This window comes from Malus sylvestris, chromosome 17 (assembly GCF_916048215.2).
Source record: "Malus sylvestris chromosome 17, drMalSylv7.2, whole genome shotgun sequence".
NCBI classification, from domain to species: domain Eukaryota; kingdom Viridiplantae; phylum Streptophyta; class Magnoliopsida; order Rosales; family Rosaceae; genus Malus; species Malus sylvestris.
This window is the reverse complement of record NC_062276.1, coordinates 29,580,790-29,599,409: the sequence shown is the minus strand read 5'-3', so window position 1 is coordinate 29,599,409 and position 18,620 is coordinate 29,580,790. Positions and strand designations below refer to the sequence as shown.

At 38.9% G+C, this 18,620-nt stretch overlaps 1 long non-coding RNA gene across 4 annotated transcripts; it reads right to left on the bottom strand.

Annotated features, from left to right (window-relative positions):
- Nucleotides 1–7,940: 7,940 nt before the first annotated feature.
- Nucleotides 7,941–17,995, bottom strand: LOC126610869 (uncharacterized). Of its 4 annotated transcripts, none has more exons than XR_007618628.1 (5): nt 17,766–17,995; nt 17,576–17,687; nt 16,939–17,001; nt 8,901–9,022; nt 7,941–8,822 (listed from the first exon to the last, which is right to left on the bottom strand). It is a non-coding gene; the product is annotated as an uncharacterized LOC126610869 (long non-coding RNA). The 4 variants fall into 4 exon arrangements; XR_007618631.1 differs by having other exon boundaries at nt 7,941–8,818; XR_007618629.1 differs by having other exon boundaries at nt 17,576–17,674.
- Nucleotides 17,996–18,620: the final 625 nt, after the last annotated feature.

The following is an 18,620-nucleotide window of genomic DNA, read 5'->3' as shown; positions in this document are numbered from 1 at the left end:
AATCTTGACTTTAGACTCTAAAAGTTGAAGCATGATTATCGTCATTATTTTTCGTAGTATCATCATGTACTCTTTTATTCAAAACATATGACCTATCTTTATAAGGAAAATTTTCCTCAAAGAACTCGGCTTCTGCAGATTCAAGTATTTTATATACATGAATGTCTGCAATTTCAGATTTATGAACCAAAAATCTGTATGTTGAACTACTATTGGCGTGACCAATAAATATAAAATCCACCATTTTTGGTCCAAGCTTTTGTCTCTTCGGAAGAGGCACTTGAACTTTCGCAAGACAACCCCACACTTTCAAAGTTTTATATGTAGGTAACTTATGTAATTATGCAATAAGTGAAGGGGCAAATATGTAATAAGTGAGGAGCCCTTATTCTATAAAAGGGACTCATCACTCTCTTCACGGAGGGAGCCAATTTGAGGCGAAGGTTGAGGCTAGAGAGAGATCCATCAAAATAGGCCTTTGGCCTCCAGAAATATATTAACATCAGTGTGGACGTAGCCCAAACATTGGGGTGAACCACGATACATCTTGTGTTATTTAGTTTCTTGTAGATTCACGGTCGGATTTCTGTTGTACCAAAGTCCTCACTGATTTTGTGCATCAACATTTGGCGCCGTCTGTGGGAATCGACACGAAAAGTTACGTCGGTTCTCTTTCAATATTTCATCACACCACCGTGAAACCTTCACAATCTTCCCCGTGTATCTGCAAAAAGAACCCAGAAAAAACCCATCAAACCATCATCTCATTTTCATCAGATCTCTGCGTCTCTCTGTGAGTGCACCGACACTCTCCCGTTTTCCCAACAAAAATCACAACTCTCCATCAGATCACTCTCTCTATCTCTCTGAGATACAAAAAAAAAAAAGAGAAAAGCCAATCCCATTTCTTCATCTCTCTAGAAACCCAGAAATGGGTTAGAAGGAAAACCCAGTTTAACGTCAGCTTCTCTCATCTCTTCATCTTTCTGCTGCACGGTCTCAGCTTCTACCTCCGTCTCTCTTAGACGTTCCCTCCACCTCCGAGCCTGCTGACTCGTTAACCCGGCCCAACTCGCCCGATGATCCGGATCTGACACCTCTCCAACTTCCCATCACGCCTTAGCAGATCCAAACCAAAAGATTCAGGCTTCAGCAGCTGCGAGCCCAGACATATACCCAGGCCCGCACCCACCTCCCGGAGCCCACTAACAAGGACCATCATCTCCGTCCTTTCTCAGATTCGCCACCACGAACCCCACACCTGTGCTCCTCGCCATCTTCTCCACACCATCTCCTCTCCAAGATCCGCGCTCCAGCTCTCCACCGCAAACATCTATTCCATGACGTTCTGGGTGGCGTTCACAAGCTTGGTGGCGGGGCATGATCAACAGTTTTTTCAACTCGGAGTTCCTGGATGTGATGCAGGAGATGATCAGGAATGAGATATGATGCTTGTTGGGGATGTCCCATGGCACATGTTTGTGTCTACCGTGAAAAGGCTGCACTTTTTCAACCAGAACCCATTTCAAAGTGAAAGAAACTTGTCCAACTGCAAGCTAAGGAACACCATGAAGAACGAAAGCCTTCGAGACGGGTGTTCGATATTCTTTCTCTGTAAATGATGGGGCAACAGTTTGAGAATTGAAGGAGAAGATGGAGATTTCACGTTGGAAGCTCTGCCGACCACCGGAGCTTCTCTCTCTCTCCACCCACTCTCCAGCTTCTTCTTCCAATTTCGAGAAATATTCTCTCCAAAACCCTCTTCTCTTCTGCATCACAATCTTCAAAACTGAATTGGGTTTTAATCAAAATCCAATCTTTGAGATCATATTTTTGTGGGTTTTGATTTGAATTGATAGATAGGTAGATGATGGTATTACAGGTGTTCTTCACACTGGCCTTCTCTGCCGTGCCTCTCACTCTCTACGTGTCTCAAATCAGAAGCCTAAACCCCTTCGTGGAGACCATGGATGAACTCTTCTCCGAATCAAGAGCTTACACCATTAGGGTCTACCCACGTGTCCGACATCTTTGGTTTAGGATCTTGGATTGCTTACTTTGCAGCAGAACCACAAGACCCACAAATCGTTTATATCCTGAAATCCAATAACACATCAGGCCTGCGGATGGGGTTTTGGATCACGCACCTCTCTGCAATCAGAGGGGCAGAGTACGTGGAACGAGGAGAGCTGGATCCAGGGGAGCTCTAATTTATCTGTGCTCACCAAGAAATGGCGCTGCTGGAGAGATATCGTTTTGCAATGAAGTGGCAACAAGTCTCGCATCTCTCTCATTTTCCTCTGTAACCGTGGCCCTATTTTTCGCTGCCTCTATCTCAATCCTCACAGTAGCTGGATGGCTTGTCTTCCAGAAAGCATAGCCATTCAAACAGTCGGTGGACAGAAAGCTGAAAAGATGGAGAAAGGAATAATCAGCAAAGAAAATGGTGGCCTGGCCATTACAGCTTTGCAACATGATTCAATGATAAAAGCAAAAGAGAAAGCAGAAAAGATGGGCACCAGGATAATAACATGCAAATGGGTCAGGAAGGTGGAAAACAGAGCAAAAGAGAAAATGGAGAAAGTGGGGGACTGACGCTCACGTTGAACACTCACCAAAAGAAGAGAAAAGTGGAGAAAGAGGGGATGCATGCACACGCGGGCACCGCAGACATTATTTTGAATTTTTGCTGGTATATGTACTGTTATCACCATCTGTATCTCCGGTATTGTACCCAGTAAAAAAAAAAAAACAAAACAAAAACAAAAAGAGGGCTCACTAATACCCCAAAATTATTCGGCAAACTCGCCGCCATTATCACCAACCAGGTGATCAAAAGTACATCCAGTACTCCAAAAAATTATTCGGCAGTCTGCCGCTGTTATCACCAACTAGGTGATCAAAAGGTACAACCCGTACTCCAAAATCATGGGCATCACTCATGATAATCATACATAAACATTCATGGGCATCACTCATGACAATCATACATAAACATTCACGAGCATCATTCATGTCGACATCCATGAGCATCACTCATGTCAACATTCATGAGCATCACTCATGTCAAACAAAGCTTCAGGGCTTTAATTACAAAGCTTCAGAGCTACAATTACAAAGCCTCAGGGCTACAATTACAAAGCCTCATGGCTACAATCACAAAAGCTTCAGGGCTACAATTACAAAGCTTCAAAAGCTACAATTACAAAGCTTCAATTACAAAGCTTCACCTACAAAGCTTCAGTGCATGGTATACAAATACCGCCTCCAGCCAAACAAACCGCCACTTCGGCCCATACATGGATCAAATTTCAAGTCTCCAGCCAAAAGACTCTCTTGACTGAAAACTTTGGGAACTACATTATGTACCATATATTGGGCCTCAAGAAAAATACTTGAGGGACTTAGCCCATTATTTATGTATTGAGAGCCCTTATTCTATAAAAGGGACTCCCTCACTTTCATTAGAGATAGCACCACCCACTATTTATGTATTGAGGAGCGAGCCTTTGTTTTATAAAAGGGACTCCCTCACCTTCACCGCCGCCAGCCGAGCAACCACCTCGCCACAAGCATCACCTTTAGTACCACACATTGGGCCTCTGCATTTGGGCCTCATGAAAGCATTTGGGGGACTTAGCCCATTATTCATGTATTGAGGAGAGAACCCTTATTCTATAAAAGGGACTCATTCACCTTCACCGCCGCCAGCCGAGGAACCGCATTGCCACAAGCATCACCTCTAGTACCATACATTGGGCCTCTGCATTTGGGCCTCATGAAAGCATTTGGGGGACTTAGCCCATTATTCATGTATTGAGGATAGAACCCTTCTTCTATAAAAGGGACTCCCTCACCTTCATTAGAGAGCTTCGCTGCCTACTAAGCAACCACCTTACCGCGAGCATCACCTCTAGCCCATTATTCATGTATTGAGGAGCGAGCCCTTATTCTATAAAAGGGACTCCCTCACCTCTAGCCGAACAGCCTCACCTCCATCACTTCACGTTAAGCATCGCCACATGTCAAGTACCAGTTCTAGACGACCTCTAGTTACTTCGGCCCACACATGGACTGGATTTCAAGTCTCAAGCCAAAAGACTCTCTTGACTGAAGACTTGGGGGACTACTGTTTATACCATATTTATGGCCTCCGTATTTAGACCTCATATAAATACTCGGGGGACTCAAATGTAATTATGCAATAAGTGAAGGGGCAAATATGTAATAAGTGATGAGCTCTTATTCTATAAAAGGGACTCCTCACTCTCTTCACGGAGGGAGCCAATTTGAGGCGAAGGTTGAGGCTAGAGAGAGATCCATCAAAATAGGCCTTTGGCCTCCAGAAATATATTAACATCAGTGTGGACGTAGCCCAAACATTGGGGTGAACCACGATACATCTTGTGTTATTTAGTTTCTTGTAGATTCACGGTCGGATTTCTGTTGTACCAAAGTCCTCACTGATTTTGTGCATCAACACATAAGGAGATTGATTAGTCTTCTTATGTGGAATTCAATTCAATATTGTGTTAGCAGCAAGGAGTGCCTCACCCCATAAATTATGTGGTGTACCAGAATTGTTTAACATGGAATTAATCATATCTTTCAATGTTCAATTTTTTCATTTAGCCACTCCGTTTTGTTGAGGAGTATATGGTGCTGTCGTTTGATGTAGTATTCCATGTTTCGAACAAAATTCTGCAAAGTCATTATATTCATATTCACCACCTCTATCCGACCTTAAGACTTTTATTCTTTTGTCTAGTTGATTTTTGACTTCGGCTTTAAATGTTTTAAACATGTTTAAAGCTTCATCTTTACTATGAATCAAATAGACATAACAGTACTTGTTGCAATCATAAATGAAAGAAATACAATAGTTCTTTCCTCCACGAGTTGGTGTGGACTTGAAATCACAAAGATCACTATGGATTAAACCCAGTACTTCATTGGATTTTTCCATTGATTTATATGAATGTCTTGCATATTTTGATTTTGTGCATATCTCACATTTAGATACTTTGTTCATGGAACATTTGGGCAATAGACCTAAGTTAACCATTATTTGAAGAGAACGAAAATTAACATGTCCTAAACTTGCATGCCATAATGTAGAGGACTCAATCAAGTAAGCAAAAAAAGCAATAGTCTTGTTATTATTAATAATAACATCAGCAGAAAATACATTCAATTTAAAGAGCCCCTTAGCCATGTAGCCCTTTTCCACATACACCCTACCCTTGGTGATTACAAACTTATCAGATTCAAAGACTAATTTGAAACCTTTGTTACTCAGAAGCGATCCAAAAATCATATTCTTGCGAATATCAGGAACATGCAAAACATTGGTGAGTGAAAGCTCTTTTCCAAAAGTGAGTTTGAGCGTCACTTTTCCCTTCCCTACAATGGCAAATGCAATTGCATTTCCCATGTACAGATTTTCTCCACCATCAATTGATTGGTAAGAAACAAATAAATTCTAATCATCACAAACATGCCTTGTTGCTCCTGTATCAACCCACCAATCATTTGAATTAGTCAATAAATTGACCTCAGATACAAAAGCAACAAACTTGTCTTCTGCAATGTTTGCTTGATTGGAATTCTCAGTATTCTGATCCTTCCTGTGATGGCAATCCTTTGCCCTATGACCTATCTGTCCAAAAACCCAACAACCTCCTTCGATTTTCTTGAAGGTTTTCCTTTTCGCAACAGTCAGTGATTTCTTTGCAACATCCTTGCCTTTGTTTTTTTTTTAATGGTGTTTTGCCTTATGTGAGTCTCTTCTTTCCATAATATTGGCTTTTGTCTCCAGCGATAAGGCATCATACTTCTCATTTTTGCGATGATCTTCTTCCACACGCAGTTTGAGAATCAATGATCCATGCTCATGTCTTCAGTTAGATGGTTCAGATAAATCTTAAAATCTTTCCAATTCGAATGCAGTTTCTCTATGGGGTGTGCTATCCACACACCTCAAATTACTTCTCACACACCCCTTGTTAATTTCTGTTCGTTAATCTTTTTCAATTCATCTGATCCGAAGGTCGAAAATTATAAAGGTGTGTGAGAAGTAAAATGGGGTGTGTGTGAGAAGTAAAATGGGGTGTGTGGATATCACACCCCCTTCTCTATAATAGAGCCAACCATAAAGCCTTCTTTCAGACCAAGATTCTCTTCATCTAACTCATGAGCAATCACCTAGAGTTCTTCAACTTGCTTAACAACAGACTTGGTGTCACTCATCTTGTAATTCAAAAATTTTCTTATCACAAACTTCTTGAAACTAGCCACTTCAGACTTATATTTTTTGTCCAGAGACTCCCACAGATCTTTAGTCATCTTATATGATGAATAAACATCATACAGATAGTCATCTAAAACATTCAGAATGTAGTTCCTGCATATAAATTCATTGTGAGTCCAAGCTTATATAGCCTGCAGAATTTCGGCAGGAATATCTCCTTATTCTGGTGCTTCAGGAGCCTCAGGAGTAATGACGTGACTCAAGTTCAAAGTTGTCAAGTAGAACAACATCTTCTGTTGCCAACGTTTAAAATCAACTCCCTTGAATTTCTCAGGTTTCTCAACGTATGGCTTGATGACACCAACATTTGATTGATCCATGGAATAAAATTTCTGTCTTAGATTATTAGAACCAATCAAATGTCAATTATACAATATATAATAATTTGCACAGTTTATTTCGAGTTACAATTTCACTATAGATATAATATACCAGAATATGAACAATTAATAAAATTGCATATAAAATCACTGACTTGTTTATGGAAGATAAAGGCTTGCAGTAGCAATCTCCTAAGACAGAAATTCATCCCTACACCAGTGCAGTACTTCAACGGACGTCTATCTTACAGGATACAACTATCTAACCCAAGTTCTTGCACTCAAACTTGGATTCTTGGTGAATTTATTTTGTGTTTCTCTATGAAAGATTAAAGAGAGAGCGATGGAATTGCATATACGTTTCTGATATCACAACCATATATATAATGGCGTTTTTGAACAGTTATGGCTGTTCCTTCTTATCCTTCAGAAAAGATGTAACTGTTTTTGTAAACAGTCTTATCCTTTCAAAAAAACTGAATCCTAAAATAAAGTTCAACGGACGTCTATCTTACAGGATACAACTATCTAACCCAAGTTCTTGCACTCGAACTTGGATTCTTGGCGAATTTATTATGTGTTTCTCTATGAAAGATTAAAGAGAGAGCGATGGAATTGCATATACATTTCTGATATCACAACCATATATATAATGGCGTTTTTGAATAGTTATGGCTGTTCCTTCTTATCCTGCAGAAAAGATGTAACTGTTTTTGTAAACAATATTATCCTTTCGGAAAAACTGAATCCTAAAATAAAAAACGTAAATATCGTACTTGTGTTTTTCATCCATCTAAGCCTTCCAAGTCCAAAGCCCAAAGTCCATGACTTTAGCCCAATTCATTTCAATCAATAATTGTGTGAACTCACTTATAAAGGGAAAATAGAAAAGGTGTATGGGCGATGTGGGACAAAGTCCCTCACAAGTTCCAACACTATGAAGATGGGTGAGTTTGAACCCGATAAGCAATGGGTTGTCTCCCAAGTCTTATCCATCAGGGTAATTCACCAATTGTATATGCATGGTTTGCTTGAAGCACAAAGTTACAAGTTTTTTCAATTAATAAAACATATCTTCTATGGTAGTATACCACTGTACTGTCTTCCATATTACTTAATCCCACATGGTTATGGTTCTTGTCAAGCTGTTAATGCAAATTTTTGTAAACTAAAGACTAATAGGGTAATGGGCTGCTACTGAAAGTCTGGTTGATTAAAGTATCTTGGCACAGTTTCTCTAGTCATTTTCAGAGACATAATTAGTTCTCATTCTTGGAATGATATGCACAAACGTGGAAAGAAACAATGGTAAGGATTAGTATTTACGAAATGACGATTTACATATATAATTGTTAAACTTAAGTATAGCCTACTCTGATACCATATTAAAATTTAAACATTTAATCTAAAGACAAATAACAATTAGGAGGAAGAGAGAAGATTATTTAAACCACCTAGGCAGAACTTTCTAAGCCCACTTGAAATTTCCCGCCAAACCACAAATCCTGCTCCTCCTTGCTTCTCCAGGGAGTCAACCCCCGCTGACCCAATCCAAGTACCGTTTCCATATCTACTTCATTACTATCGGCAGCAGGGCCGATGGCAGGGGTCCAGCAGGCACATCTTGAGCAGCACCAGCATTCACCCCATCAACAGTTTGATCAGGTGACTCAGTAAAACTCGGCTCCTTGGCCTCCACCCCCTCGTGGGCCTCTTCCTTCTCTTCCTTTCCTCGTCCTTTTTCTTTCCTCCTCCACCTTATCTTCCTTTACCTCCTCCTCCTTCATTTGAAGCTCTCTTGCCACTCGCCTTGTAAAAAGTCCATGGCCACTATGGAATCCGTCATCATTCATCATCATCCTTCTTTCTGAGCTTTTTTTTTGTTTTTGTTTTCCACCCTTGCTTGATGAGCTGACTGTTTGCTTCTTCATTTTCTTTGTTTGAGAGAGAGAGTCTGGATGAGCTTGCCGGGTATGTAGTAGCAGCTATAGAGAGAAGAAGATGGCTTAATTTGAGCTTCTTTGAGCACAAAAGGGAGTGAAAGTGATTGCTCTCTTATATACACGACTCGCCTTGTCAAAACTCCATGGCCACCATGGAAACCATCGGCATTCATCATCATCCTTCTTTCTGAGCTATTTTTGTTTCCGGCCTTGCTTGAAGCTCTCTTGCCATTCGCCTTCATGAGCTGCCTGATCATGCATAATCAAAGTATTTATTCGCAGACCAATAAAATACACATATAACTTGATGAGATATCTTGGTCATACCATACGATCAAGTATTCTGGTAAATCATCGATTCGATAGAAGATGAATGCCAACATTCTTAATATGCATATCATTTGAAATACAGCTTCATCCCGATAATCAAAAGGTCTTACTGGAATTTTCTGTAACGAAAACAAAAATAAACATATAAATAAACTATAAGTAGATACAGTAGCCCAATTAATGTATTTAGAGGGTGAAACATGGCCATCCTTTCCGTTATGGACACATAATGAATATCCGCTATGAGATATATGTTCCACATCATATTCATAAATTTGATAAAATTAGCTAGGTACGAAATTTATTATGTTGGTCTCGCGTTGAGCTTGGTTCTTTGTTTCATTTTTGGATTCTTGACCTTTTTTGCCATAAACAATAATAATTTGAGGATGTCAGTACTATTAAGAAAATCTACTTAATTGTAATAAGAAAAAAAGTTTCATAAAACATTCATCTTACCTACAAATATCACGAGCAACAAACTAAATCCGACCACAGATCAAGGGTGAAAGATTTCAGAGATAAGTGACTTTCAAAGAGTAAGCTTTTCAAGATGTGAAGGGCATGAGGTGAGACCGGCCGTCAGACTAAGACACAGTTTGGTATTGTTGCGAGAGATAATATTAGATGCGAGGTAAAGCTGTTGTGAGGCAAAATAACCACAAGCCAACAGTGAAAGATCTGAGGTGACGAGTGAGAACAGGAATGAAAAAGTTTGGTATTAGGAAGTGGCGACCTTTGCTAGAAATCTTCAGTGGCGGAAATGAAGAGGATGGAGATAGACTAAGAGGAATGAGACCTTTATATATGCATATTGTGCACTCATCGGTTTTCTAAACACATTCTTTTTCACGTGAAATAGTGATGAAACAATTCACGATAAGATAATTTAGTTTTATTTATCATACCGTGCCCAAATCTTTGAGTGGTACGGTACCCTAAATTTCACGCGGTCATGTCAATATATGTACGTAGCTACTAGCTAAGAGATTATGAATATTATTTATCACACTCAATGCGACCTATATGACAACTTCCATTTCTAGCAAATTATTGTTAAAGGGGTTAGGGCTTCTTTAATTCAGTAATGTAAAAAGAGGTAACTAAAAGCAAGATATGGCTAGAAATTAGAAATTACAGTATCTGGAGGCATGGATGAAGTTATCTGTGTGCTGACTAGGTTGCCAAAATTACCTGTTTTGCGGCATTGTTATGGGTTTACATGAGCTTGTTGGCCTGTAATCATCTAAAGGAACCACCGGTAGGAGACGAGAAATATTTTCAATTTCCAAGTTCATGGAAACCACATTCAGAAATAATAAATTTCTGTACTTAAACTTGATGTCTAAAATGTAACTAGTTCTGTATAAAGTCTGGTGCTAACAAAATTCTGAGAAATTCTTAAAAATTGAATAATATTAAGTAATCGTGTACATAAAAATTAAAAATAAAAATAAAAACCATTCCATCACGCATTATATATTGAAATGGTGTATTTTGGTTTGGTCTACTATGGTGAATCTATGATATCCAAAGTCTGTATTAAATGTTGTGACCATGTGTAATTAAGTAGGTGCAATGAGCATAGCTAACTTAGCGTTAATTAACGTAGCTCACTTGCAAAACGTTGTATAGAAATGTAACTTGCAACGCACGTAAGTTTTGGTTTCGTGGTAAGGGTTTTTTCAAATTTGAGTGTTGGTGAATACCAGATGTATTCGGGAATACTTAAGGAAAATTGTACAGAAAGAGGATTTACGAAACCTCATCTTGTTGATTAATTATGTTTCAAAGCTTTTTTTTATTATTCGATGATTTAGGTATCAGTAAATCTACACCTATTGGCCGAGTATTATCATTTTCTTGTCGATAAACAGCAGCATATATAGGAGGAGGATGCAAAAATCACAATAAGAAAATGACTGAAACAAGTAATTGACTAATAAAGAGACATTTGCAGCAAGCTAATAACTCTAAAACATTAATAATTAACCATCAGCACAACATATAATAGGCTGTTTAGTGGACGAATTATCTCCAAGTTCCAAAGGCTTCCGTCCCATGCATTATTTTGCCCTAGATCATCCCACTAGTACAAAAATGACTTTGCAGGACGCAGGACATTCGTCGCACAAAGTAAAAAAAACGTCGCGCAAAAATTAGCCCAACGAATCTTCGTTGCACACCCACCATGGTGCAAAACAGCTTTGCACGACGTAGGTACACCTGCGTCATGCAAAAAGTCTTTGCACGAAGCTAGCCTTTGTCGTGCAAAGGCCGTTTGCACGACGTTTTATATTTTGCGTCGCGCAAACATACTTTGCGCGATGAAATTTGCTCTGTCGCGCAAACATGTTTTTCTACTAGTGTCCCCCGCAACATCACTATTATATACAGAAGTAAAAGATAGATTGTCAAAACAATCACCGTAGGGATTCCCAAGCCCACTAGAAAAGTCCCCGTTAAAACACAAATCCTCTTCCTCCTTGCTTCTCCAGGGAGTCCACCCCCACAAACTCAAATTAAGTGTTGGCTATCCCACATCGGTGGGGGAAGTCAACAATGACTTTTAATATAATTATCATACTTTAACTAATAACGAAGCTTTTGTGGTAAAATCTCACACCTGACGGATTAGACAGATGGTAATTACCAAGTTGGGGTGTCATGTTCCGATCCCGACATACGTCCAGGATCAACACGTTACGTCACCAAATACTCGTATATCTCACATACCCCACCTCCGGGATATGGCAAATTACAACTCGAGAATCAAATTTCAAAGTAATTTTTCGCTTACTTTATGGTTGCATCTAACCTCCTCGTTAGACTGCCTACTTACCCTCAATAAGGATCAAGTCATTCGTAGTTCAGTATTCGTCAAGCTCTATAACTTTTTGTAAAATACTTCTAATAGAACTCATAAAGTACCACACTACACTTCAACCTTAACTCCAAACAACAAATATCACCTTATCATGCATGCCGGTATGCCATTCTCACACATATGCTTTCCAATTTATCCATCATATAAATCACTTTGTTTCACATAACACCGCAACTCATAGTATGTAACATATCAAAGAACCACGAAGCACAATGTTATTCTCAAGTCACAATGATCAACTAATCTAATCATAATAATCTCAATCATACCCAACGTCATTCCGCGATCACGTCAATTAATCAATTCCATAAATCCAAGATGTATGATATTAATATCTAACTATATTAATCAATTAATGAAATAACATATAATCTCCCGAATTTAATTAAGGAACTCTATGTAATTCCCTACTTGGATTATGAGTAATTCACATGGTAATTCTAATTTATATTCACAAGGTTTATTGGGGGTAATTCTCATTCATAAAAATCTAGGGTTCTAGACTAACCTTATGAAAATGAGCAAGAGCAAAGATTTCGGACCACTAAATGGAACTGAAATACCAAGCTACTTCTCATTATCTACCCAGACTTGTCATAAGTAAAATCAATGCCTACATCATGGAGATAGCACACTGGGCAAATCAGACACTCGGGTAAGCTACGAAGCTCGAGTGAGTGACAATAATACAAGTATGTGATACAATTAAAACAGACCATCGATCACAATCTATAAGCATCCAGTATAGAATCATGCTTTGTGGAATCATCATCAAGTCACTGGAAACTCCGAAGGAGTCACCCAGACATCCAACGGTTTTTCTAATTCAAATCACAAGATTCTCAAAAACCATCGATCATACGTACATTAAAAACTAGGGCTAGATGGACCCAGTTCGGTCGAAGCCTACATAAGTAACCAAAAAGGAAGTGGCCCCCCAAATCGGATTAACCAAGCAACGCCACCCCTAATAAAGTAACCAAGTAGGCAGTGACCCCCCCAATGCAGATTAACCAAGTAGAGTCACTCCTACATTTGTTAGGAAGTGATCACCCAATGCGGATTAACCAAGCATGATCACTCCTAAGCATACATGGCCATAAGGATCGCCCAACATGGATTAACCAAACACGATCCATATATAGTACGATCCCCCAATGCGGATTAATCCACTAATGAAACCCAAGCTGGATACAATTCTGGACCACCACTCAACAGAATCGCGGAAGGCCAACAACCATATATACAATGGCTCAAAGAAATTAGACAAGCAAAAGTTACCTAATTTACAAAAGCTCAACCAAGGGAAATAAGGCACAAATACTAAATTTAGAACAAATCAACGAAGCGGGAGATGAAACCATATCAAAGCAACAAATCCCCATCACCATGGTTTAACGGTCTACCACTAGTCCTCACATTTCATCACAACATGCCAATCAAACCATATTTCAATATATACATGTCAAATCCCATTTCATAAACTTAAATCAATGGCTAAGCATTAAAAATAACAATTCAGTAGAAAACATATTTATAAAACCAAGTAATATCCACATAGGATAACAATTACGAAAACAGGGTAATCACCAATATCACATATATTAAAGTCACTCACTTGAGGTCCACACTAACGCACTCTAGCATGGAATTCAAGGCATCAAGCTCTATCACCGACAAAAACAAAGCACATGTCCACATTTAGATTCTCTAGATAAATTCACATACCCAAAACTCTCATAAGTCTCCCACAATGACATTTAATGAGAATCAAACCGTCGATCAAAGGTATGGTCCATGATCTTACATCACTTGCTCCGTAAGATCCAACCACTAGATTTTCACTAGTAAGTTCCTAAGGTCCTTAAACAATATCTACAATAGCATACTAAAAATTTGGTGTCAATTCAATGGTAAGCTCGTCAATTGCTAGAATATTCAAGTGGTGGACCTAATCGAAACTATACTCAACCAACAGCATTTCATAAATCGAATGTCACACATCAGAAAATTCGACTTTTTCTAAAAATTCTCAAATTATACAAGAATGAAGGTCTCAACAAGTAGAGCAAACTTTATACCTGTGGCCGAGTTCAATTTGGCTGGGAAGGCCCTCATATTGGCTCGCACCTAACAAAAATCCCAAGGTGGGTGTTTTTCAATTCGGCTTCCTTGGTGTTCCAATGCCCCAACCACCAGTTGGGTCTTGTTCCTGGGTCCAAGGGAAGTTGATTGAGGGTGATGGTGAATAGTGATACCCGTCAGAAAGACGAATCGCCATCGAGAACCCCCGGGTTCTCCAGTGGAGTTCTACCCGAAATTGGCCTTAAAAACCCTTGATTTTGAGCAAATTTGGTAAATGAGAGGTTGTGTAACAAGTTTCAGGGTGGTGGGTGGGTGAGAATGGCCTAAAATTTGGTGAAGATTCGCCAGAATTCGGCCGGGTTAGAGCCGGTTTTGTGAAAGAGCACGGGTTGACCAAAATGGGGAAAAAGAAGAAAATGTCCCCTTCCTTTATTGGTCCTTTCTCTACCTTAAAAAATCTGATTGGTCCCCTTTTTAAACAAACTTAACCTTCAACCCACATGTGGGAATTAAATAATTCCCACAATCTCTAGTTCACAACTTCAAATGTCTGTAACTATACCGTTATAACTTGGACTCGCAAACGGCTTTCGCCTATGCTTTCGTGGGTTCGAGATCTATTTAAAAACACTAGTTAGACCTTCAAAAAGTCAACAAAAGATAAGGATTGATTACAAAAATTCAAACCCGATAACTATTCGATTTAATTCCCAAAATTTACGAAATTAAAATTAAGTAATAAAAATGACGTAAACATGAAATACGAACTTAAATTACGAGATACATAATAAATAGTGAAGTTCCGGGGATGGAATTTCACATGGGGACTCTATAGGTGTCGTCTAAAATTCCAGCATGGTATCAGGGCCCACAATTACTCCATCACCTCCTAAAAGGACTGAAAACAAGTCTTGACACCATTAGAGTCAACCTCTGACTTTCAACTCCCAGAAGGATCTGGACTCCATTAGACACGACCTCTGACTTTCAACTCCATCACCTCCTGGAAGGACTGAAAACAAATCTCAACTCCATTTGAGTCGACCTCTAACTTTCAACTCCCAAAAGGATCTGGACTCTATATGAGCCAACCTTTAAATGAGGTTCCACGTGAGAGGGCCTCCGGGCCCATTGATTTAAAATTCCAACATTAAGTACCGATGCCATATCTTCATTAGTATCGGCAGCCGGCGGTGGTTGTGGTCCCACATGCATGTCTTGAGTAGTGGCAGCACCATTCACCCCATCAACATTTTTATCAGGTGACTCAGTGATACTCGGCTCCTTGGCCTCCAACCCTTCCTGGGCCTCCTCCTTTTTTTCTTCCTCGATCTTCCTCGTCCTTTTTCTTCACCTCTTCCTCCACCACTTTATCTTCCCTTACCTCATCCTTCTTCATTTGAAGCTCTCTTGCCATTTGCCTGGTCAAAACTTTGTGCCCACCATGGAGTCTATCGGCATTAATCATCTTTCTTTTTTTTTCTTTTTTTTTTGTTGTGGTTTCCTCCCTTGCTCGATGATCTCACTGTCTACCTCGTCATTTTCTTTGCTTGAGAGAGAGTCTGGATAAGCTTGCTGGTATGTAGTAGTAGCTATAGAGAAAAAGATAGCTTACTTTGAGCACAGAAGGGATTGAAGTTGCTCTCTTATAAACATGACTCACTTAGCTATTAGGGTTTTGATGAAATAAGAGAGATATTTCTTCCTAGGTTTCTAGAGTCACTAGGGCCGGTCCTAAGACTTTTGAGGCCCGAGGCAACCCAAAAAATGTACCCTAACTTCATATAAAAAAAATTTATTTGTTTTCACATGTAAGACTTCGATAAAATTATACTTAGAAAAAACATTCCAAACTCAATAATTTAGACATGGAAAAAACTAATTTATTTTGTATTGAGAGAAGAGAACCAAAAAACCCCAGGCTTACAAGTAGATAGATGATGAGTGACACCCCAACCCGGAATGTCCACCTGGACTTCGAATCAAGCTGTGTTAACCGACACCAGGAGAGTGACGAAGCCATAAAGTGTAGTGATGTGGAAAATGTGAATAAATTTAAACCTAAAAGTGACTAAATATAAGAGTGCGCATGTGAGCAAGAATGAACCAATTTCACACGTGATATCAGAGCATAAGTAAAGTATAGTAAAGATAAAGATGAATTATATTGTCGATAGTATTCCCATAACAACGTTTTGCCATAAATCCTCATCGACACGAAAGCTCTGCCACTAATACCTGGAAGGACGAAAAATAAGGGTGAGTGGGCCTAAAAAAATAAAGCTTTGTAAAAACCTTTTCAAAAACATAATAACCCCTCACCGTAAAACAAGTATAGTTTCCAAAATAGATATACTATGTATAGTATGAAAATACTTATCGTAGCCTGCAATACCTCAAAAATATAAAACTTCACAAAATTCATAAATAAGCATATAGTTTCCAGCAATCACAATATCTCACAGAAATAAATATATCATATCGAGTGCTCATCGACATATGTTGACACACAAGTTCATGCAGAGGTATTTTGACATAAACAGGACTGATTGTAATAATGATTTACTCTCTAGTACTACAATCACGTGAAGACTGGCGCTATGCGCATCACATACGAGTTCTAATTACCTATAGCAATCTAGGACTGGATTGGCACTTACAATGGATCCAAAGTGAGCGCCTGGTGCGATGTGAACATATACGTGAAAGATTGGCCCTGGCCTGGGCGAGTACTAACACTAGTGCAGCACATGATGAGCAGATAACGTAAATATGATCATGCCATAGTAAATCGATAATTCGATAATTCTAATCAATGCAATGCTATTCATAACCGTAAATACTATTAAAGCATCCATACTAATACGCATATCTATGCATCCCGTAGGACGTAGTATAATTGCATGAATTCCGTCAATATGATAATTTTATATAAGTTACCCTAATCTAGGTGTAACATAGAAAATTCTTTATCAAATATATAAATGGAAACTAACAAATATATATATGTGTGTGCGCGTGTGTGTGTGTGTGTATGTTATATAAAAGAAAAGACCCACTCACAGGTACTTGTGATGTGACATCTATTCAAGCTGGGAAAGTCGGAGTCTTTGATAGTAATCGCACCTAAGTATAATATTGGGATCCATTAGTAAAACTCAACTAAGACAATTAAATTTGGGAAAATGGAGTGCGGATTTGAAATCAAGACATTGAAATTTGCTAAGGAGGATCCCTAGCAAATTTTGTAAAAAGTCAATGAAAAAAATCAACGGTCAACCTTAAAAAGTCAACCGAGATGCCCCAACAGTCAACTACGTTAAAACTTTGGAATTTCACTAAAAGGGTGTAAAAAAAACGAACTCAGAGCGTCGAAATTAGCCTAAGAAGGTTTCCAAGAAAATTTCAAAAAAGTCAACACAAGGAATTTTCCTGAGAATATTCCAAACTCATTTCAGAAATGGGCCGGGCCAGATCCCAGGTTCGGATCCAGATCCGAGTTTCTGGATTTCTTTTGTTTTTTCATCTCGAGTCGGGTTGGATTCGATTGGGCTCGCAAGTTGCACCCGCCAGAGCCAAATGTAGAAGAAGGTCGGAAACTGGGAAATTTTTCCCAAGCTCTGATCGAGTTCGAAACTTAACCATTTTCAGTAATCTTTATGTCAAAATGAAGTCAAGGAATAGGAGAACAAGGATTTACCAATTCAAGGACTAGCCGTGGTCAGAAGGTGATCGGAAAAGCACCTGCAACTCGCAGATGGCTCACCAAAAACTGGGAAGTTCTTCCCCGACGTGGTTCCTATGTCCAAACACTACTAAACCGTCTCAAAAACATCATAATCATAGTCCTAGGCACAATCTATAATTTTATAGGAAGGTTCAGGCCTTACCTTCGACGGATCAGATTTTTGCACAATGATGGCACTATGCAGCGAGGAGACAAAGGGTCTCGGCCTGGGTTAGGTTCGTGATAGGGAGGTTTCGTGGGTGTTCGCCAGAATGGCAAGTGGTGGTGGTGGTGTGGTCTACTATCAACGAAGGAGAGAGATAACTAAGAGAGATTAAGAGAAAGTGAATAGCGAGCGAAAGACCAGAAGGAGAGAGAGAGTTGAAAGGGAAGGTCCGGATGTGTAAGGAAGAGAATGTCACTTGGAAGTGAGTGAGTGGGTGAGTATGGCGTGTGGGCCCTACAACCACAAATATCTCATCAGAAAATATTATAAAATAATATAAAAATAACTAAAATAGTTTTTTTCGTCAATTCACTCTTTTAAAATTATTAAATCTGTAAAATTAAGGACCGGTTGTCACAATGAGTTTTGTTTCCCTTCTATCTGAACTTTTAAAGTGTTTTTATATAACTCATGCGGTGTTTTTTCTTATTTACTAATCTTGTCAATATGGGACTAAAAAAATAATCATATTTTCGAATCTTTAGTTGATATATGTAGACAATGAATGAGACATGCATCCATTAATTTTTTGAAGGCTAATGCTAGGGATACCAAAAATTTTAAACCAAAATTTGTAAATTATAGGATGTGATTGTTGATGATTGGATTATTACTTAAGTGTTGATTAACGTGCTTATTTCTTATTAGTGACACGTCATGCGTTGCAAATTTTGTCTAAAAATTTGGTCTGCTACGCATTCCTTTTTAGGAAAACTAATGAAAATAATTTGAAAACTTTGAGTTTTAACGATAAGGACAAAATAAAAGGTAAAATGAATAATATCATGATTG